This window comes from Eubalaena glacialis, chromosome 4 (genome assembly GCF_028564815.1).
Source record: "Eubalaena glacialis isolate mEubGla1 chromosome 4, mEubGla1.1.hap2.+ XY, whole genome shotgun sequence".
In the NCBI taxonomy this organism is placed as follows: domain Eukaryota; kingdom Metazoa; phylum Chordata; class Mammalia; order Artiodactyla; family Balaenidae; genus Eubalaena; species Eubalaena glacialis.
The window spans coordinates 83,147,429-83,169,277 of NC_083719.1; the positions used below are offsets into that span (position 1 = coordinate 83,147,429).

Genomic DNA, 21,849 nt, shown 5'->3' on the forward strand with positions numbered 1-21,849 from the left:
ACAAAATTCCTAAGAATTCACTAAAGATGTATTTAGCTAAAGATGTATTTAATTTAAAGAATGTGGCTTAGACCTAATATCTGTGGATGGTGGCTTTGATCTTCACAGTAACGTAAAATTATAGCGAAAAATAAGTACATATCGTGGCTACTAGGAAAACCTAATTCAAATGTTTCCTAAATGTTCTGAGTCAAAAACAAACATGAATAAAGATATTTACTATCCTCTGAGCACTGAGATATATTATATTATTATATAATGACCCTAAATGTAGTCGAATGTCCACTCCCAAATTGTATGGAACTACAGAATTTAGGGTTGATAGATAGAAATAAAGATAGAATAAATATATATCCAAACGTGTGAAGAATGGAAATAAAGGAGCTGATAGAAGTCTATGTGTGGTAGAAACAGAGTTTGAGCGGTCTACTTGGTTGCTAATACCACAGTATTATTCTTAACATGTCTTTCTGATTTATTTTTTGCTTATCTAGATCATTCATAATCATAATGTTTTACTTAATTTGAGAAAAAGAGAAATAATTCATGTGAATATTAGCATTACTAGGAAAAACAATGTAACACTCGACTCTTCAAATGCCTATTTACTCTCATTTATTTATATAAGTAGGAAAAGTGAGCCACGTGAAACAAGTACAATGTTTGCTGAATATCTCCTGATTTACACTCTCCTGTTTGTAAGCGTATTTCTCCCTCCCAAGGCCAACCTGCCAGTAGGATCTCAAGAAAGGAAACAGAATTAAATAAGATTACAGAAAGAAGAGACTGACTTAAGAGAATTCCTAGAAGACAAGAAGAGAATGGGAAGTGCCCCCAAGTCCCCTGAGTCCCTTGAGATAAAAACAGGAGACATGAAGGTGGTAAGAAAGGTCAACCTATGCCCTCATTTTTCCTTTCTGGAAAATTCCTGCTGGGAATGGTAAATCCTGAGAGTAGGAGAGGGGGAGAGAGGATGGTGACATGTTTACCCAGGATACTCAGAGAAAGGCTGCAAGGCTGTAGGGCATGGGTCAACAAATCTTTTCTGTAAAGGTCCAGATATTAAATATTTTAAGCTTTGTGGCCTATATCATCTCTGCTGCAATTACTCAACTCTGCCCTTGTAACATGCAGGCAGCCATGGACAGCACATAAATGAATAAGTGTTGTGGACCAATAAAATTTCTTTACAGTATCAGGTGGCAGGTGGATTAGACCTAAGGCTGTAGTCTGGATATCTCTGCTCTAGGGAAGCTTTTCATGTGGCCATGTTCAACCTGGCATGTCTGGAATCCTATGTCAGTATTGGCAGAGGGAAGCAGTTAGAGAGATAGCCTAAGGTAGCCCCCCTTCTGGCTCCCCTCCAGCTGGGGTGCTGTGGAGGGACATCAGTTTTGTTACACCCTGGTAAAGAGATAGACACAGGATACCATCAGAAGCATGTGGGACTTGGATCAAGAGAATGCTATGTGTAGGGACTTCATGGGGCCGTGTACCCAATAGGAAGTTTCAGCACAATGCCGTGTTAAATTAATTAAACAAGAAGGCCATTAGACTGAAGTGGCTCTAATGCCCTGGCCGCCTATGTAAGCAAACCAAAATTTAAGCCTATAAACGCCTCAAGGCTACAAAATTGAAACTTAAGGACAACCAATCACAAACAGACAATAGGCTTTAAGCTACAGATAATCAATCATTTCCTTTCTTTGTGTCCACCTTTACTCCATAAGAATCTTTCCCCAAGCTCCTGTCAGTAGAGCACTCCTACCCACCTCTGGTTTGGAGCTGCCCAATTGGAATCAATTTTTGCTCAAATAAACTCTGAAAAATTGTATTATGCCTCAGTTTATCTTTTTAACAGCCCAAACATTCATGGAACCACCACAGCGATCACTAATTCAAGGAATATATATATAGGACTAGTCACTCCACAGCAGAGATCAGAGAAAATCATAAGAAAAATCACTTGTTTCCACAGACCTTGTCTCCTGACATCACCATAAGGTCACGTAAGCCCCACGTCTCATGTACCAGAAGGCATCTTGGCAAACAGCTGGGGATGACAAAAATATTTTTTTTAAATATCGAATCATCTCTAAGAGAATGTTACCAAATTATGTAGAGAAACTGTTAAATTGCTGAATTTGAATGAGTTTACTGTATTGTAAATTAATATAGTAAGAGAGGAGAGGGAGGACATGAGACTTGTGTTTTACCCTACAGTCAAGGCATTGCAAGCAAAGCCAGACAAATTATAGGAAGTAAAGAGACACTTTAAGTTGAGCAGATTAGTATCAAAAATAAATATTCCACCCTATTATACAATTTCACACGGGGTATTTCTTATTCCTTGAAAATTTATTTTGTGGAAAAAGGATGTTAGTCCAATGCCTACTCCTCACAATTCTGCATCCTGCCTATGTATCAGCATAGAAAAATAATCCCTACGCAACTTTTCATCTTTAGATCAAAGACTGATACAAGGCTTATATAGATACAGGGCTTTTTTCCCTCTAATAGGAGGAGAAAAATTGAACAAACAATGTGAGCCACAGAAGAAGAAAAAATATTCAAATAGCTCGATTTATTTGCAAGCTTAGGAATTTGCTTTACTTTCTCTTAATACTAGCTTCTCCATTCTAAATTTCAAATGATAAAATGCAAACTTAGGATTACTAGGCAAGATCAAAAGGATTTTTAAAGTACATGACTCTAATCAAAGCTAGATGATACATTAAACGGAGAGACAAAGTTTGATTTGGTGAAAGTAGCTTTTCCATTTCTCAGCAGGCTTGGCCTTGCTTTTATGACACTGACGTACTGCCTGCTGCACTAAGAAGGCACTTGGCCTTTGCTTTAGATTAAGCGAGTCTGGTCCTCACTCCTGATAGCTCTCCCATGTCATCTTTGTACCATCGTGATGTTATGGAAGAAAATACAAAGTTGGTTCATATCATTCTAAAGGCAATCTTTCTTTAATTATTCATCGATGGGCCAGTTTCTAAAATATTATAACTGAAGATGGAAATTAAGATCCATTTTTCCAGATGACTTGTAAAATATCAATGACAGAGATAAGCAACAAGAAACTGGAAGTATGGCAATACTTTATAGCTAGAATTTTGTTTTATTTTTTCATTATTTCTAAAGCTTCTCTATTAAGATGTACCTTTAAAGGCTTAGTCAATGATGTCAAGAACTTCCCAGAAACCCCATGTCCTGTAATTTTATGACTATAATAAACTTTTTGCAAAGACCCCTGCTATTTATTTACTTATTGATTTTTTTTTTTTTTTTTTTTTTTTTTTGCCACAGAAGAGATGGCTCATTCCTGAAAGCAGAGATTCTGACTTGATTTTTCTAAGCCATCAGAATATTATGAAAAATAAAAATAACTGATCCCTGGATCCCTAAACTTATAGGTAACTAACAGTATATGAAAGAACAGGACCAAATATTCAAAACAAAAAATAAATACCGTATTATTATGGTAATTATTATTACAAACAAAAACTTATACTATATTGTTATGATAATACCACATTTAGTTATATAAATCCATATCTCTTCTCATAATTTCAGCCTAATTGAAGGGTGAGTGGCATGCAAGCATCTAGGTTCTGATCTATGGCTACTCTTAACAAATCCTTTAAATCTCACCATTAAATCAAGAATGATGACTGCATTTAAGAATTCCTTTTAGGGACTTCCCTGGTGGCACAAGTGGTTAAGAACCCACCTGCCAATTCAGAGGACACAGGTTCGATCCCTGGTCCAGGAAGATCCCACATGCAGCGGAGCAACTAAGCCCGTGCACCACAACTACTGAGCCTGTGCTCTACAGCCTGCGAGCCACAACTACTGAACCTGCATGCTGCAACTACTGAAGCCTGTGCGCCTAGACCCCGTGCTTCACAACAAGAGAAGCCACCGCAATGAGAAGCCCATGCACTGCAACGAAGAGTAGCCCCTGCTCGCTGCAACTAGAGAAAGTCCACGTGCAGCAACGAAGACCCAATGCAGCCAAAAATAAAAAATTAAAATAAAAAAAAAGAATTCCTTTTATTTAAGGGCATAGTTAATTAAAAATAAAAGAGTACCCTTAATCAAGATCTCCATTTCCTCATATTTATTCCTCTTAACTACATAATTCCACAGAGTATAATGTGTCTAATCATGAGAAAAGAAAGACAAATCATCAGACCTTTCTTTTCAAGTTTTGAATTTGGAATTTTCAAGCAATTTTGTTCTCAGGGATAAGGAAAAACAGATTCTTCTCCAATTTCAAGCTGTAGCCAGATCTTTAGTATTTTCTTGCTAAGAGAGTTTTGCAGGGTAGGAAGACAAAATCTTGTTGAAGCCAAGCCTTTCCTCTTTCCTTTGAAAAATGTTAGTCTCATAAAGAGTCTATTTTAAGTGTGATGAGGTGGGGAGAGAAAGAGCCAAATCTTCCAGAGGGTTATGACCCTCGATATTGGGAAGTAGTATATTGAGAAGTAAACCTAAGGAAAAAGAAGTCAAAGTAATGGAATTTTCTTCTCTCTAAGAAGACAACAGTCCTGCAGAGTACCTCTAAGAATTTTCAACATTTTCCAACTCTTCACATTTGTCATATGAAGCAATAAAAGCCAAGAGAATGGACTGAGAGGGTAGGGAAAAGGTCACTTGGAGATTAGGGGAAGATGAAAAGGCTTCTGGCAGAGAAAGTAGCATTCCTATTTCCATTCTAAATTCCCTGTGTGTGGCAATGGCTGGATTAGTTATCTTTGATGTAATACAACTTCATTTTGGATTAATTTTGTGAAGAGAAGTGAAAGTTATAAAAGGTAAATAGTGATTACAATTGATGTACCTCATATTGCTGTTTCTTTCAGTTTATCAGGAAAAAAATGTCAAATGTTGTGAAATAATCTAAATGATTTCCTATGGTCTTCTACTTACCCAGGGTTTCTGTTAGTATGCAGTAAATTTTATGATGTATGCTACTATTTCTAAGTATTGAAACTCATTTCCTGAACTATGCTTAGTTACAGAGCTGTTCAGAACAATTATTTACTGGATTTAAGGCTGTCCCATAAAAGATACCTTTCATGTGGGTTGTGTGCAGGGGAGAGAAAGTGAGGTCTTCACGTTACTGTGCCGACACAGCTCTAAAGTGTATTCATTCATTCATTTTACAGTGGTTAGTTTGAATAATAGGCATTTAACCTTCTCAAATCTGTTTCTTCATTTATTAAACCCATCTCAACTAAAGGAGTTGAGACTAAAGGAGTTAATAAAGTTAATAAAGTTGGACTAAAGGGGTTAATATACGTGAAGACACTTGGATTGGTTTCAGGAACGTACAGGTTCTGAATTTTTCTAAACTTTACTGATTCATTAAGTAGCAACTATGAGACAAGTGATTTGAATGCATGCAAAGAAATATATGATGCGTTCTCTGCCCTAAGTTTCTGAGGCACATTCATGACTGGGTCAGTTGCAGAAATTAAAGCATGACCAATAAACTTGGCACATACTGGCATTCTGTCCCTGACAATGATTTATGAGGGGTCCCTTACATACTTCCTGCCTGGGTCATGGGGAGACTTTCCACCAGGAACCCAGAACTGTTTCAGCACTGACTGGCCAGCAACAGCAGTGTTCTTTCAGTACAGGAAGACTCAAAGTCACCTGGGCTAGAAGACTGTGTAAGGCACCTGCATCAAGTTCCACCATGCTTCCCTTCTCTCAGCTCATGGTGCTCCATCATCATTCTAGTCATGACCTTGCTTTATTGCTTAGGGAAAGATTACTAACAGGTCATGGATAAGCTGTATAGAAAAGAGCAAGCTCATAATAAATATGCCGTGGAACAAAATCACTGGCAGACAATGCCCTGGTATGGGAAGTAGGTGGATAGAGGACCCGTTCACTAGATCTCTGTGACAAGAAATGTAATTTTTATGATTTAAGGCAGGGATTTTCACATCTTCTTTAAAAGAATGAACAGTATGATCAAAGAAATGCATGTTTTATGCTAGCACTATGAGGACACTTTGACATTTCTTTTCATTTCCTGACAAATGTTTTGCAAATTTCTAATATTTCCATAAATCAGTAGCTGAGTATATAAAATTGTGATTACATAGTCTCTGCAAAATCAGAGAAAAACTTCTTTAGGTGACTAACTTCAGGATTTTCAAAAGTCTGTATATTTTACACATTTTAGTTTAAATTATAAGCAATCAACTTCCTGGCATTTCCATCCTGCTCCATACCTGGGTCAAACCTGCTTCCATGACCAGAGAATTCCCTCAGGATGCCAGCAAGTAAGACAACGGACTGTGTGTAAGCTCCTTGGGGTAGGCTCAGGGAGGTGGCTGGGCACTGACAGTATCCTGGTACAGTAAGGATGGTAAAGAGTCCAAAGTATTTAGGATGGTTTGAATTTGTGTGACTTGAGGCAAGTAATAGAATAAGTATAGTCAGAAAAAGAGCAGTGTGTAGACTCTAAACCTAGTTTTGGTAGCACTGGGTTTGTGTTGCTAATGAAACAATCGAAAACGTGTGTCTGGGACTTGAGAACTGATTTGGGTCAGTATTATACAGCATAAACAAGAAGACAGGACGGGGGGGAACTCCCTGGCGGTCCAGTGGTTAGGGCTCCATGCTTTCACTGCCGAGGGCCCGGGTTCAATCCCTGGTCGGGGAACTAAAGTCCCATAAGCTGCGCGGTGCAGCCAAAAAAAAAAAAGGCTAGGAAAAGGAGAAAAATTGGCATCTAGGAGACAAAAAGAGCTGCCCCCTAAAAAAGAACAAGCTTAAAGGTTGAGGAGGAACCAGATATTAATGAATTGGGTTTTATTGGCATTAAACTAATAGTATTATGCCAGTTTTGCAATATTAGAATTTTTTATCCAAGATAATTTGCTTCTAATATTAATTTGGAGATGTACCAAAAGTTTATGGAATATTTGGTTTTGCAATATTAAGTTTCATCCATCACTGATGTACGATTGGCTATAAGAGGAAATGTGCAGACTAATTTTTACAAAAGTAGACATTGTTTCCTGAGACTTGAGTTTTCAAAGATTGCTGAATAAATATTTCTTCAACTTTCAGAAAAAATACCCTCTGGAAAGCCTGAGAACAAATGTGAAAAAGTTATGTCAAAACTAGGTTTTATTTTAGTTAATTCCAAGTGATTGAAAATAAGTATTCTGTTGAAAGCTAGTTTGTAAACTTATTGTATTCATTATCACATACCCCATAGTAACAGTCATTTGGTCCAAATGACTTTTCCTTGCCTTTGTTTAATAAAAATGCTGTTCCAATTGTTCCTTCTTCAAAAATAACCTGTAATAGCATTGCCACTGCAAAGTCAGCCACTGTTGGGATTGCAAGGGTTGCTGTCCTGGTCAGGATAACACTTCAAGTCCAGATGCCTCGCATTTCTGTGACTAGAGAAAATATGATGCAATCAAAGCATGTCAGAAATGTACCAGCAGGAGGAAAGAGGAAAAAGACTATGAGGTCCTTCTGGGGAGATTCTTTAGGCTTATTATCTCGCATGATAGTATCTTAGAAGCATAATGAACAGTTTTCTTTTTATTAGTTTAATGATAAATCTTCTGATATCTAGATATTACGTGAATTCAGTGATGATTTTAGTAGATTCTCATTTTCTCAGCCTTAGAGCTTAAGGCTGCTTATCAGTAACGAAGAAAAATGATTACTTTGATTTTCAATTTTAATGTTACTTACACACTTTTTTTATTAACAAAGTTGTGGAGCACATAACTTTAATGCACACATTGAGCTAAAATTTATCCCATGTGAACAAATCACAAAACTTGCCTTTCTCACCAACTCCTGATTATTTTCCTGCCATAAGCTGTCAGTATTCAATCAAATAAATTTAAGGTTGTGCTTCTGAGCATAAAAATGAAGTATTCTATTTCCATGTACTTCTATTACTGTGGTCAAGAAATTTTTTAAAACTCAGGATTTGAATTCTATGACGGAAAGAAAAAAAAGCGTGTGTGTGTACGTGTGTGCGTACGTGTGTGTGTGTGCGTGCGTGCAGAAGTTTGGAGGTCTATTTAACCATTCCATAGCAAATGCATTTAAAACTCATTAGTATAAATGCTAGAATGCACTGAATTTGTATCTATACAAGATGGAAAAAACTTGGCAAAGAGTCAAAAGACTTTTTGCATTCCCTTGACTGACTAAATTCTTCCCTTTTTAGCTAATTGTTCTGGCATCCTATGCAGACATAATGTATCTATTCCAAATTTTTAGACAAATAAAAAATTTCAGAAAATCTTCAAACTGTTTGTTTTACTTTGAGATCCATCAGTCTCTGTGCATCTTTTTCATAAACACATAGTAGAAGCAGAATGAGAGGATACAGTATGAAAGTTCTATCAAAGTTTAGGTAATTGTACTGAAGGAAAATTTTAGATATTCCACTGAAAAACCCACAAATCTCTTTGTAGGTCAACTTTTTTTCAAAAACAATCGGTTTTCCTGTATGAATCAAGAGGTTTTTAACTTTAATCTTTGTATACGTAATATATACACAGAGTTTGAAAGGTAAAATAGTGCTGAAAGCTTAATAAAAACAAGAGTTTTTGTGAAATGTCAGAGAAAGACAGAAACTGTATGATTTCAGTTATATGTAGAATCTAAAAAACAAAACAAATGAACAAACATAACAAAACAGAAACAGAGTCATAGATACAGAGAACAAACAGGAGGCTCCCAGAGGGGAGGAAGCTGGGAGGAGGAGAGAAATAGATGAGGGAGATTAAGGGGTACAAACTTCCAGTGACAAAATAAATGAGTCATGGGTAGGAAATGTACAGTTGGGGAATACAGTCAGTGGCTATGTAATATCTTTATATGGTGACAGATGATAACTAGACTTACCATGGTGATCATTTTGAAATGTACAGAAATACCAAACCACTGTGTGTAACAGGAATGAACACAGTGTTGTAGGGCAATTATACTTCAAAAACAAACAGGCAAACAAATTCAGAAAAAGAGATCAGATTTGTGGTTACCAAAGGCATGGGGTTAGGGGAGGGGGAATTGGAGGAAGGTTTTCAAAAGGTACAAACTTCCAGTTATAAGATAAATAAGTACTGGAGATGTAATGTACAACACGATAAATATAATTAACAAAACTGTTACATTTGAATGTTGTTAAGAGAGTGAATTCTGAGAGTTCTTAACACAAAAACTTGTTTCCTATTTCTTTATTTCTGTTTCTATATGAGATGATGGGTGCTCACTAAACTTATTGTGATAATCACTTCATGATGTATGTAAGTCAAATCATTATGGGGCTCCACCTGTGTTATGTTTTTTAAAATGCTCTGTGGTCAATTTTTGGCAAACACTGTCCTGCAAGGCAGAGTATCTTTCATGCTTTTTAAAAATTAGTATGTTCTTCCGTGATTACTACTGGATGATTTTTAACGCCACTATTTAGTCTTTATTCCAATATAATCTTGTCCCCTTAAGGTTCTGCTCAAAATTTGTTATTCCTTAGGAATTTTTCTAAGATTTCAATCTCAGGTCTATGAAGTTGGATGACATGGTTTCAAAAATATTGGCAAAGAAAGCTTTTTATTTTCTTTTGATTTCCTTCATTTTTATGTTCTAAAATCACTTTATGTCCTAAAGTACCACATCTACCAGAAAGGCTGTATTGTATACCACCATGTACAACTGTTTATCTCTTGGTAACTGATAGACTCATCAAATTTATCTCCTATGTCTGATGCATCTTCTACTGCATTCAAACCCATTTAAAGATATTGGCCTGTCATATTATTTTTCATAATATGGAAAGAAAGAGTAAATTAATCATGAGAGTCATACATTAGAAATCTATGAGGTTGTTTAAAAACTAGGTTAGATCTATCTAGAGAGGCATTGACGTTGCCCATGATATAGTAAATGAAAGGGGGGAAAAATAGTGTAAGATTCATTTTACAGTTTTATAAAATTAAATTGACAAATAAATAAGAAAACCCTCTGTGAATGTGTGTGTGTGTGTGTGTGTGTGTGTGTGTGTGCCTACATGTAGGAAAAAATTAGAAAGCCTATGCCCTATTACACTAATTAATTAGGGGAGTTAGATTGTGAGGGGTGGGGAAATCGAGAAAAGAATGGTGAAGGGATGGAAAGATTATTTGATTTGTGTCAACAGCCATATAAAAATGTTATAATTTAAACTAGTACAGAACATATCAATAAAGTAGAGTCTCCTGAAAGGAAAGTTCCAGGACCTTACTTGAACGTGATTTCTAATGTCTTACAAATTTTAACACACAGGAAGATTTTTTTTCTCATAATTTAACCATATTTCTTCTTTGTTAGTCTTTTTTTTTTTTTTCTGGCTGGGTTAGAGCTTTATTTATTTATTTATTTAACATCTTTATTGGAGTATAATTGCTTTACAATGGTGTGTTAGTTTCTGCTGTATAACAAAGTGAATCAACTATACATATACATATATCCCTGTATCTCCTCCCTCTTGCGTCTCCCTCCCACCCTCCCTATCCCACCCCTCTAGGTGGTCACAAAGCACCGAGCTGATCTCCCTGTGCCATGCGGCTGCTTCCCACTAGCTATCTATTTTACATTTGGTAGTTTACATATGTCCATGCCACTCTCTCACTTCGTCCCAGCTTACCCTTCCCTCTCCGTGTCCTCAAGTCCATTCTCTAAGTCTGCGTCTTTATTCCTGTCCTGCCCCTAGGTTCTTCAGAACCTTTTTTTTTTTTAGAGTTCATATACATGTGTTAGCATACAGTATTTGTTTTTCTCTTTCTGACTTACTTCACTCTGTATGACAGACTCTAGGTCCATCCACCTCACTACAAATAACTCAATTTTGTTTCTTTTTATGGCTAATATTCCATTGTATATATGTGCCACATCTTCTTTATCCATTCATCTGTTGATGGACACTTAGGTTGCTTCCATGTCCTGGCTATTGTAAATAGAGCTGCAATGAACATTGCGGTACATGTGTTAGTCAATTTTTTTAAAAAAAACCTTCTTTCATGAAGTTGTGGAAAGTGTGATGAGATACTGCAATTTAGGTGCTGAATTAGACTCTCAGGTAAACCACATATTCTGAGTTTGTTAAAATAATGTAAAAAAATAGTTGTCATACCCATTCTAGATACTAACCTTGTCCTTTTTCTGGCAACTCACATAATCCTTGTTAGATTCTTCTTTGTCTCTAAAATCAGTTTTTAAAAAGGAATGTGATATCTGCCTTCTAACTTGTAGAAGGTTGTGGTAATGTTATGGGATACGAATGATCTCTTCAACATATAAAAAAGTGAAAATGTCTATAAGTATAAATCTATGAGAATCATAACTTGTTTGTAATATTTGAACCAGGTAAAAACATGGAAGACTACAAACTTTGCATCTAGGATCATATTCTGAAACTAAGCCCAAAATCTTAGAGAAATATAATTAAAAATCTCCTCCCTACAGGAGAAGACAGAAGGAAGCTACAAGTTTTCTAAAGTATTAAATGCTCTTAGAAAAGGGAGGGAAAAGAAGTCTCTTTCCTTATTCCCACAGGGAGAATTAAGCATCTAATTTTTAATTTGTATTTGCTCTTTACATCCCAGTATGCCACAGCAAACTCACAAAGGCCCAGTGGGATATTTAAAGTTTTTAAGAAAACAGCACTACTCAGTATCTGTTGTACTCTGTACAAACTGCCAGCTTGACAAATTCAAAGTTTTAATATTTGATTGTACTATATTCCTTTAGATGATGTTATTTGCAAAAATGGGTTTTCAGCAATCACTATGATAATAAAAGCAAGTACCTGTGAATATCAGTGTAGGAAAGGAAACAAGGATGACAGTGTCCAATCCAATTCCAAGCTTTGAGAAGGTGTGCAGTGTCCAATAGGTGCACACATTAGTAATTGTGATTACTGAAGAATGAAATAAAAACATAATTGTTCTTTAAATTTATGTGTGTTGTATTTTTCAAATAACTATTAAACTTTTAGGAAATAAATAGTTATTAAATTTTGGACCTATCTTCCTATCTAGTTAATAAACACAGTTGTTAGCTGTTTCTTTGGGTCTAGATGTGCCATGAAAAAAATTACTGAGATGCTAAGTTTGCTGTGAACTAAGAAAGTTTGGGAACCTCTGGATCAGTACCTAATCTCTGCAAAACTACTGTGTAATATAGGAGTACAGTAAACTCACCTCAGTCTATGCCTCTTTTCCTCATAACTTAAATGATAGAAAGGAAGATATTTGGTCCCTCCCACTCTCTGAGAGTTAAGTCCATATTCATTAAAATGGGAATAATTCTAAGACAATCTTAATCTTTTTATCTAGGACAGATCAGAGATGGTACCAAATTTAAGTTTTATTTCCCCTCCCTAATGACAGGGTCCACTGCTATCGTTTTTTCTTTTCCTTTTTTTTTTTTTGTGAATTCTTTATATATATATATATATCTCCTCTCTTTTTTTTTTTTTTTTTTTGGCCACACTGCGCACGTAGCATAGGCATTCAGGATCTTAGTTCCCCGACCAGGAATGGAACCTGTGCCCCCTGCAGTGGAAGCACAGAGTCCTAACCACTGGACCACCAGGGAAGTCCCACTGCTATCTTGTCATAGGAATAATAAAGCATATTATTCACATTTATATGTGCATGAGAATGAATTAATGAAAAAATTACTTTCCACCAAGATGGAGACATCCACCCAACAGAGGGCCAGACTTCTTGGGCCTAACAATTCACTGAAAATTGAGAAAAAGCCCTGACAACGCATTATTTCATCAATTAAACAGCTATTAATGTGTAAATCCAGCAGTGTTTTGACTGGTGAAGAGGATATAACATTGGAAAAGTCTGTCTTCACCTGGATAAGCATAGCCTACTGCATCTCTATTCTTTAAGGTTTCATGTGTACAGATTGTAAACCTGCAATGTAATTAATTATCTAAGCCTTAAAGAAAAAAAAGGAAAAGGAAAGAAACAGAGAAAGACCAAAAAAAAAAAAAAAAGACTAACCTGTATACCACTCATGTGTCTGTGTTCTCTTATAATACTGGATTCATGAACCATTGCCAACCAAGGTCATTCACTTCAACTGGAATGAAACACGATAGCAATGTAATTTTCTTAATCCCCTATGTGACTTTCCTTCCATGTGTTACATTTTCATCCCTCATTTCTTTTGTCTCATTTCATGTCTTCTTTTATGGTGGCTTTAATATGCTTACTCCCCAGTCTCTTACTGGCCCACATTCAAACCACTTACTGTAAGTAATTAGCTTAGTGTGTCTGAGCCTGTGTTATCTCTGCCTGCTCTGTTCACAGCAGTCTTTTATGTGTATTCTTCTTATATCAGAATTTTAAAGAGTCAAAATAAGCCACAGTGTCCTCAGCAGACATTGGTCCTATTTTTTTCAGTTTCTAGCAACTAACTGCTCTGTTACACTCTTTGAGTAAAAACACAAATCCATTGACAGATGTATTGTTTAATTAAAAAATAAAAGGTTAAGTCAGACTAAAATGTATGAAGGGCTACTATATTACAGAGTCCCTAAGTCCAAAATGAAATACCAAGCAACTATAAAAATATGCTATATAAAATGTGCTCAGAGAGGATTTAAGGAAGATTGAAATGAAGTCAAAGAATCTGTATCCTTTTGACAAATACATCCTCAACATTTCCCTCGCTTGACTGATCTTAAAAAAGCTTCTTCCTGACTCTAGGCCCTGACTTCCCTTTTCTTAGAATATTTACTTTTAGAAAACTGGTGAGTGTAAATTTTCTCTGCCCCTTTGAGATGTAAACTTTTAAAAAAGCTTCTTGCCTCTTTTACAACCTAGGGATGTCTTTTTCAAGGACTTAGGAGCCTTTCCTTTGAAATGCATTATCAAGGAAGATAACAGCCCTATTCATCCCTCCCGCACCCATTTCTGTGTAAGGACAGGAGATTAACTTCAGTGGGCTCCTTGCTCTGAGTTGTAAAACTATCTCATTCATGAAGAGAAGAGAAAGTTTACTTTTCCTTGGGTTAAATAAAGCCCATTGGCAAACACAGATGGCCTATATCTTCCCCTCACCCCGCCTCTTACAAACCACACCACCTTTTCTTTCTGCAGAGCTGAGTTCAGACTGAGTTTGGTGTCTGTCTCTCTCCTATTGCAACAATCTTGAATAAAGTCTTCCTTTCCTGTTTAACTTTGCTAGAGGAATTTTTGCTTTGATACCCTAATGCCTGATAAAATTATTAAAAAAATATTCAAAATCATTGATTTTGTTTCATAGTTTTTTCCCATCTCTGGCCAATCAGCTGGGCACTGTGGAGCTGGAAAATAAGAATTCAAGAGAATAAGCATTTCCACTGACAGTTTATATCATCAAGTAATTCATATTTCAGATTACTAAATTATACATTCATAAAATGTTTGAAAATAAAAATTAAGCCAAGAAATTAAATTTAGTGTTTAATCATTCTTGATTGTTTAAAATTCAATTGTCTCTTGACAATACATATAGATAATGAAGAAATAAAAATTTACTCTAGATGTAGACATGGCATTTTGTTTTTTCTACTTTCACATAGTATGACCCAATACATATTTATTGAAGAAATCTAAAACTGTGTTTGTATGTTATTTTTTTTCCTTGAAATTATAGTCATATGCACTATTTGTTGCTAGTTTATAATCAGTTGTAGAGATAGGGATTGTTTATGGATTTAGAAAAGGATGCTGACAGGTTTACAATGCAAAGGCAGGTGTCTGGGATTCAGCTGGATCCAGTCATCAATCAAAATAGAGAAAAGGAGAGAGGTAAGAAAAGAGGGAGGGGCAGGGCAGATGGTCTGTTCAGCTGCTGACAAACTGAGTTTATGATGCCTGTGATTTAGCCCAAAAGAGGTGTCCACTAAAACCCTAAATATTTAATGGCTGATCAGGGCTGGACTTGGGCATTTGGAAAGCAGGAGGGAGAAAGATAATGTCCTACAGAAGGGGGAACTCTGAACTCTTTAGATGTGAAAGAAATGGGAACAGAGAGAGATTGATATATTCCACAGAACAGAGGGAAATTGAGCAATGTCCTAAGAAGATCAGGGGGCTTCAGAATAGAATGAAGGGACTAGGTTGGTAGATAACTGTTAAAAACGACCTCTTTTCCACTGAAATGGAATGAAAGATAGATAAACGTTAATCTGTAAACAGGGTGTAACGAGATGTAAACAGAAGCTGAGAACAGTCCTATTTAATAGTCTCCGTCTTCTCTGAAAAGCAAAAAGCACTATCACCTGTGGAAAATGAGGTTAGGATGCACAATCAGGGCTTTGAAATGTCTGTTCCAGTATGGAGACAGTTTTAACTGAACCAGTTGGGGCACAGAGCGGTGCAAATCATTTGTGATCAGGCATTGCTTTGTAACATTACATCAATCCATCACCTTCTGAATCACTAACACAGCTGTCACTGCCCTGCATGACTTGTGTCGCTCCCATTGTGTGTTCTGATAACAGTTTGAACACCATATTACACTCCTATAGATTTATTAACCGTAAGCACTGGCTTGCGAATGGGTGGTGAGAGGGGAGGGGCTCTATTTCCACGTTATCCGTGCTATGCTTGACATCAAACTCCTCTACAAAAAATGCCTGGTAATAACATTGAACTGTATTTTAATATAATTGATTAAATACAGTTCTATTTACAAAAGTCCACAAGCCCCTAAGGAATACAGACAGAGGGCCTCTCTCTCAATCTCTTTCTCTTTCTCTTTTCCGTTCCACCCCACCCCCCAATTTTTAGAGTTCCTGGCATTAAGTAAAGTGTCAATAAATGTTTCTGGAAGCTGAATGTTCTGACTTTTTGTTTAAACCTTTAATTGCTTTACTTTTGAGAAGAGAAACTTTAGTCACAAAACTGCATACTAAAGCCCCTACTGGCTTAAAAAGAAAACCTTAAGAGGCAGTTTTGTAAGAAAACTACATATAACATAATGCATTTCTTGACTAGCCAAAAAGGGCTTGAGAATTATAAACACAACTGATATCTCCTTTAAATAGCAAGTATAAAGTATGAGAGCATATTATTTATGTTCTCATCTCAGATTTGTTCTTTTTAATTCGATTTTGAGAAGGTCTCACAGATACTGATGGGATGAAATGCCAGCATAACAGTAAAAGAATGTTAATAATTTCAGGATGTACAGAATTCATGCTTACCAATGGAAAGACAATCTGAACAAAATTTTGAAATTTATTATTTTGGGGTTTTTTTTTCTATGCTTTTTAAGGATCAAATTCTTTTTATGAAAGATAATTTAAATAGCTTTTTGGTATTTTAAAATAAAATATAGAATAGTATGAAAAATTCACTCTTGGTCAATATCTGGAGACAAAACCCATGAAATCAGAAATATGTGCTGTCATATTTCTAACCGGGTGAAGTCAGCATAGTGAAAACCGTTCTGCTGCATTTGCCAAATAATTCTCGTTAGTTACTGAATAGTGTCACTTCTAACTGGAAATATTTCCAATGATCTGCATGAGAAAAGAATTCTGGCAAAATTACTAAAAGGATAGGAAATGAAAAAATGAAAATGTAATTTTTACCAAAGAGCCAGAAAGAATCCTCCATCAAGAAAACGTTCACCTCTTGCACTGCTGGTGGGAATGTAAATTGATACAGCCACTATGGAGAACAGTATGGAGGTTCCTTAAAAAACTAAAAATAGAACTACCATATGACCCAGCAATCTCACTACTGGCCATATACCCTGAGAAAACCATAATTCAAAAAGAGTCATGTACCACAATGTTCATTGCAGCTCTATTTACAATAGCCAGGACCTGGAAGCAACCTAAATGCTCATCGACAGATGAATGGATAAAGATGTGGCACATATATACAATGGCATATTACTCAGCCATAAAAAGAAACAAAATTGAGTTATTTGTAGTGAGGTGGATGGACCTAGAGTCTGTCATACAGAGTGAAGTAAGTCAGAAAGAAAGAAACAAATACCATATGCTAACACATATATATGGAATCTAAAAAAAAAAAAAAAAATGGTTATGAAGAACCTAGGGGCAGGATGGGAATAAAGAAGCAGACCTACTAGAGAATGGACTTGAGGACAAGAGGAGGGGGAAGGGTAAGCTGGGACAAAGTGAGAGAGTGGCATGGACATATATACACTACCAAATGTAAAATAGATAGCTAGTGGGAAACAGCCGCAGAGCACAGGGAGATGAGATAGGTGCTTTGTGACCACCTAGAGGGGTGGGATGGGGAGGGTGGGAGGAGGGAGATGCAAGAGGGAGGAGATATGGGGACATATATATATGTATAACTGATTCACTTTGTTATACAGCAGAAACTAACACACCATTGTAAAGCAATTATATTCCAATAAAGATGTTAAAAAAAAAAAAAGAAAGAAAAGGTTCAAAAAGCAAACCACCTTTACTGTGGTAGCCAAGCCAACACTACCACCTGCTGGTAAAAATATAAATTGCAAGCCTGGAAAGGCTATGAAAGGATTTTAACACTTTTTCTGGAGACCCGCTTATTTTCATGTCTAAGTGCCTTAAATTTGCTTACCGAGTATAACTTCATAAAATATAATTTTAGAATTATTATTCTAGTATTATATTGGGTAATCACCTAACTAAAATATGTGTTTGAGGTTTTTTGTTTGTTTGTTTGTTTTTTTAAATCTAAGTTAACCTCAGCATGTTCCAATGAAAAAGAAAAAGCCTAAGCTTTGGAGCCAAAGATACCTGGATTCGAGTTCTAGCTCTGACACTTATTAGCTTTTTGGCCTTGAAAACTTAATTTCCCAGGGCTTTAGTTGTCTCACATGTGAAACAATTGATAGGACTGTAATGAGTATAAAATGTGTAATATGTCCAGCTCATTTCCTCATACCCAAGAGATAAACAAAACTGATATTTTCAATAAGCAAGAGCAGCCTCATTTTCACTAGAATTTACCTGATCTTTACTATATTTTTTTAAAGTGTTTTCATGAGTAGTGTTACCCAACAGGTTTGCTGCTTATAATTTTCAGAACGTCAAATTCCTTGTCAAAGACCTATGGTAGGAGCTTCCCTGGTGGCGCAGTGGTTCAGAATCTGCCTGCTAATGCAGGGGACATGGGTTCGAGCCCTGGTCTGGGAGGATCCCACATGCCGCGGAGCAACTAGGCCCGTGAGCCACAACTACTGAGCCTGCACCTCTGGAGCCTGTGCCCCGCAACAAGAGAGGCCGCGACAGTGAAAGGCCCGCGCACCGCGATGAAGAGTGGCCCCCGCTTGCCGCAACTATAGAAAGCCCTAGCACAGAAACGAAGACCCAACATAGCAATCAATCAATCAATAAATAAATCTTTAAAAAAAAAAAAAAGACCTACGGTAATTATCATTACACCACTTAATTATAGAAAGAAGAAAGCCAACAATAACCTGATTTAATCTAACCAAGGCAAAAGCAGGATGTATATAAAGCAAGGGAAAGAGAGAGGAGAAGGAAAAAAATTCAGATACATTTGAATCAGTGATGTATTTTTTCCTTTCCTTAGGCAAGCTTCTGCTTTGCTGACAAGTAGCAAAGACCATCCAGTGTCCTGTCATTGGGAAACCAGATGGATCAGTTTTTTCCATATTCTTTGAAAGATCTCAGGAATATTGCTGAGGAGCATGTGCCAGGATGTCTTTGTTTTATGTCTGTCAGTGTCTTTCGCCTCTCCACTTAGTTATGTCAAATCTGCTCTGTTTTACTTTATTTATCAGAATTTCTCATGTCCCATCACCACATGATGCCATGCACTCAACCCCACGATTCTTGGATCCTTCCATGAAATAGGCTGTAGTAAATGTTAGGTCCACATTATTACTGAAGTACCTCGCTAATACAAGAAAAGGAATTCATCAAGTGCTGTCTCTAATTTTTTATTTCTGAAAGGAATAGCCTTAGGAAAAATTTAGAACAGGTAATTTCTCTCCATTGCTTTCCAACTTACTGGCACCCTTTCTTCCTCAACTCACTTCACTGCATCCCAGAGAACACATGCTTCTGTATTTTGAGAAGAAAGCCCCAGCAGCAAAATTGCCCAATTATTTCTTCTCTCTCCTTTACTTTCAAACCAAACTTGTATTTTCTTAGAGACCAAAATTAGAAATAAGAAAACATAATTAAATCACTGAGCACAAAATGTGATTCATGCTCTTCCCCCATCTTCCTCAATGTGTTAGTTCATATTCAGAAGTTTCCAGCCCTGATTTCATTTTAACAATCACCTAGGAAATTTTTAACGAATTTAATTGGTCCTGGATGGGGCTTGAACATTGTTTTAATGTTCCACAGGTGATTTCAATTATAGTCATCTTAGCCAACAACTCAACCCAAACACTAGTTAATGAATTTCAAAAAGTTAAGAAATAAATATTTTCACAGGTTAGAGAGGAAGAAATATACTAAACCCATAATGTTTATTTCCTTTGAATAAGTAAAAGGAGGATACAAAAATAGTAATTCAAAAAGGTGAAGCTCATGAAAAACAACATTTTAATCCCATTGTTACCTTCAAATACATTCTGCAGGATCTGCTAGCTCTACCCCTTGAAAACATTCTTGGATAGATTCCATAGCTATGTGGCCATTTTTAGGTATCAGAAAGGTTCCATTTCTCTCTGGCCCCCGAATTAGAACTGACTTGTGGAAAAGAGTCCTAATAAGAGCACTAGGTTAAATTCCTCACTACAGACGGGCCCCAACTTACGATGGTTCAGCTTACCGTTTTTTCAACTTTAGGATTGAGGTAGGAGATAGATGGGCCCCTGGGCTGGACAGCTGGTGTCTGTCAAGTGGAGTAAAACCGAAGCTGTGTTCTCACCCAGACACTCCAAGACAAAGCTAGTGGCAGAAGCTGAGCTCTGCTCAAGGAAAGAGATAAGATGACCACTCCTGAGGTCAAGGAAAACTTCCCTGTCTGCACATGCGCAGGAAGGCTCCTTGGGGGCCAAAAAGGGAGGGGGCGCCACCCCGTAATAAGTGTGGACATACCCCCAACAGGCCTCTGCGGTGGGATCCATCTTAGGAAAAAGTTGCGCATGCATGTTGGGGAGGATCCTCGGGCAGGTCAGATGTGGGAAAAAAGAAACAAGATAATTGGCCAAAGTAAACAAAGACCCGGAAGGACTGTCCTATGTAAGTGATTTAAATCACCTCTTTACTGCGCTCCTCCTTCAGGACGCCCACACTCCTCTCCCGGTGGGTATCTCTGCCTAGTTTCTGACTTACTGAGCTCCTCCTCAGTAGAGAGGACGCCCACAGCCTTTCTCTCTGGGTGTGCATCTTGCCTAGCTTCAGTCTTAAACTGTTTCTCTGTGTGCTCTCCCATACATTGTGCTGTGTCTCTAATAATAAACTTTGCACCTGTTTTTACAGTTTTTGCCTCCTTGAAACATTCTTGCTTTCAAATGGGGCAAAGAGCCAGGGCCACTTTGCTTCTAGCCTGCAGCCCCTGGCGGTCTAGTGACTAGGATTCCTGCTTTTTATCCAGGCTATCCAGGTTCAATTCCTGGGTAGGGAACTAAGATCTCTCTTTAGGACCGCTCACTGCCGTCTCTCTGAGATCAGGATGGTGGGAAAGTGATACTAATTCAGTAGAAATTGTCCTTCGACTTTTGAATTTTGATCTTTTCCCGGGCCAGCGATATGTTGTAGATACTCTGCTTCCACGTGGGCAGCAGCCGCCGCAGCTCCCAGTCAGTCACGTGCTCACTGAGGTAAACGATACAACCATTTTGTACTCATACAACCATTCTGTTTTCACTTTGTGGAATTCAGAATTCAATAAAATCAACACTTTATTATAAAATAGGCTTCGTGTACATGATGTTGCCCAACTGTAGGCTAATATGTGTTCTGAGTACCTTTAAGATAGGCTAAGTCATGATGTTTGATAGATAGGTGTATTAAACGTATTTTTGGCTTACAATATTTTCAACTTACAGTGGGTTTATCAGGACATAACCCTGTTGTAAGTCAAGGGAGATCTGTAGTCCTTTTCATCTTCTGTATTCTTGTGCACTGAGGAAAGGGTGGAAGCAATAGAGGAAGAGAGGCGAAAACCTGACACCACCAGGACCTACATAATTTTCTCTTGACTAGCCCTGGCTGACCTCCATGCCCTCCATTATGGCAGGTCTACAAAAGCTGGTTTAACAATGGGGTGCAATTGTGGGTCAATAGTGACATCTGAAATTATCAATTCCCAGGCAGGTTTACGCTCCCTTGAGTTGATTTCTTACAGACCTACCCACCTTACTTTCTTCCTGTAGTAGGTCCTCACAGCAGGCAGCTCTTTTGGGCAGAGTCCCATCAGGGCTGCTCGAGAATGTCGCATTTCATGGCATCTCATGATCTCATGGCATGGGAAATTCTCATCTTCAGATGTTATGAGTGCAGCTAACCCTCTGAGGCTTCCTCTCTTTGCATTGTGATCCCTCAGCTTAAGCCAGGAACCCAATTCTGTGTTCCTGTCCTGCCTTAACATGTTGGCGTACATACTCCATTCTGACGGGGGGGACTGAACTCAGCAAACATCCAAGTAAGGAGGAGATACCAGCCTCCTTTCTTAGAAATACCCTCATCACTAGCGTGATTTTCTTAGGCTTTCTCATTTGACTTCGAAACATCCAGCAATAGTTTTTTTAACATTGTTTCTAATATCATTTCTTCTTTGCAAATCAACTCTTTGGGGGCATAATTTACATATAGCAAAATGCACCATTTTAATGTGCATA

The 21,849-nt window shown here is 37.2% G+C and overlaps 1 long non-coding RNA gene across 1 annotated transcript in view; it reads right to left on the reverse strand.

Annotated features, from left to right (window-relative positions):
- LOC133089844 (uncharacterized) overlaps window positions 1–20,174 on the reverse strand; it is a 242,548-nt gene extending 222,374 nt beyond the window's left edge. Inside the window, exons 1-2 of the long non-coding RNA XR_009700751.1 lie at window positions 20,105–20,174; window positions 19,836–19,974 (exon numbers count right to left, since the gene is read on the reverse strand). This is a non-coding gene — a long non-coding RNA (uncharacterized LOC133089844). The remainder of the gene's footprint in view (window positions 1–19,835; window positions 19,975–20,104) is intronic.
- Between the last annotated feature and the right edge of the window lie 1,675 nt (window positions 20,175–21,849).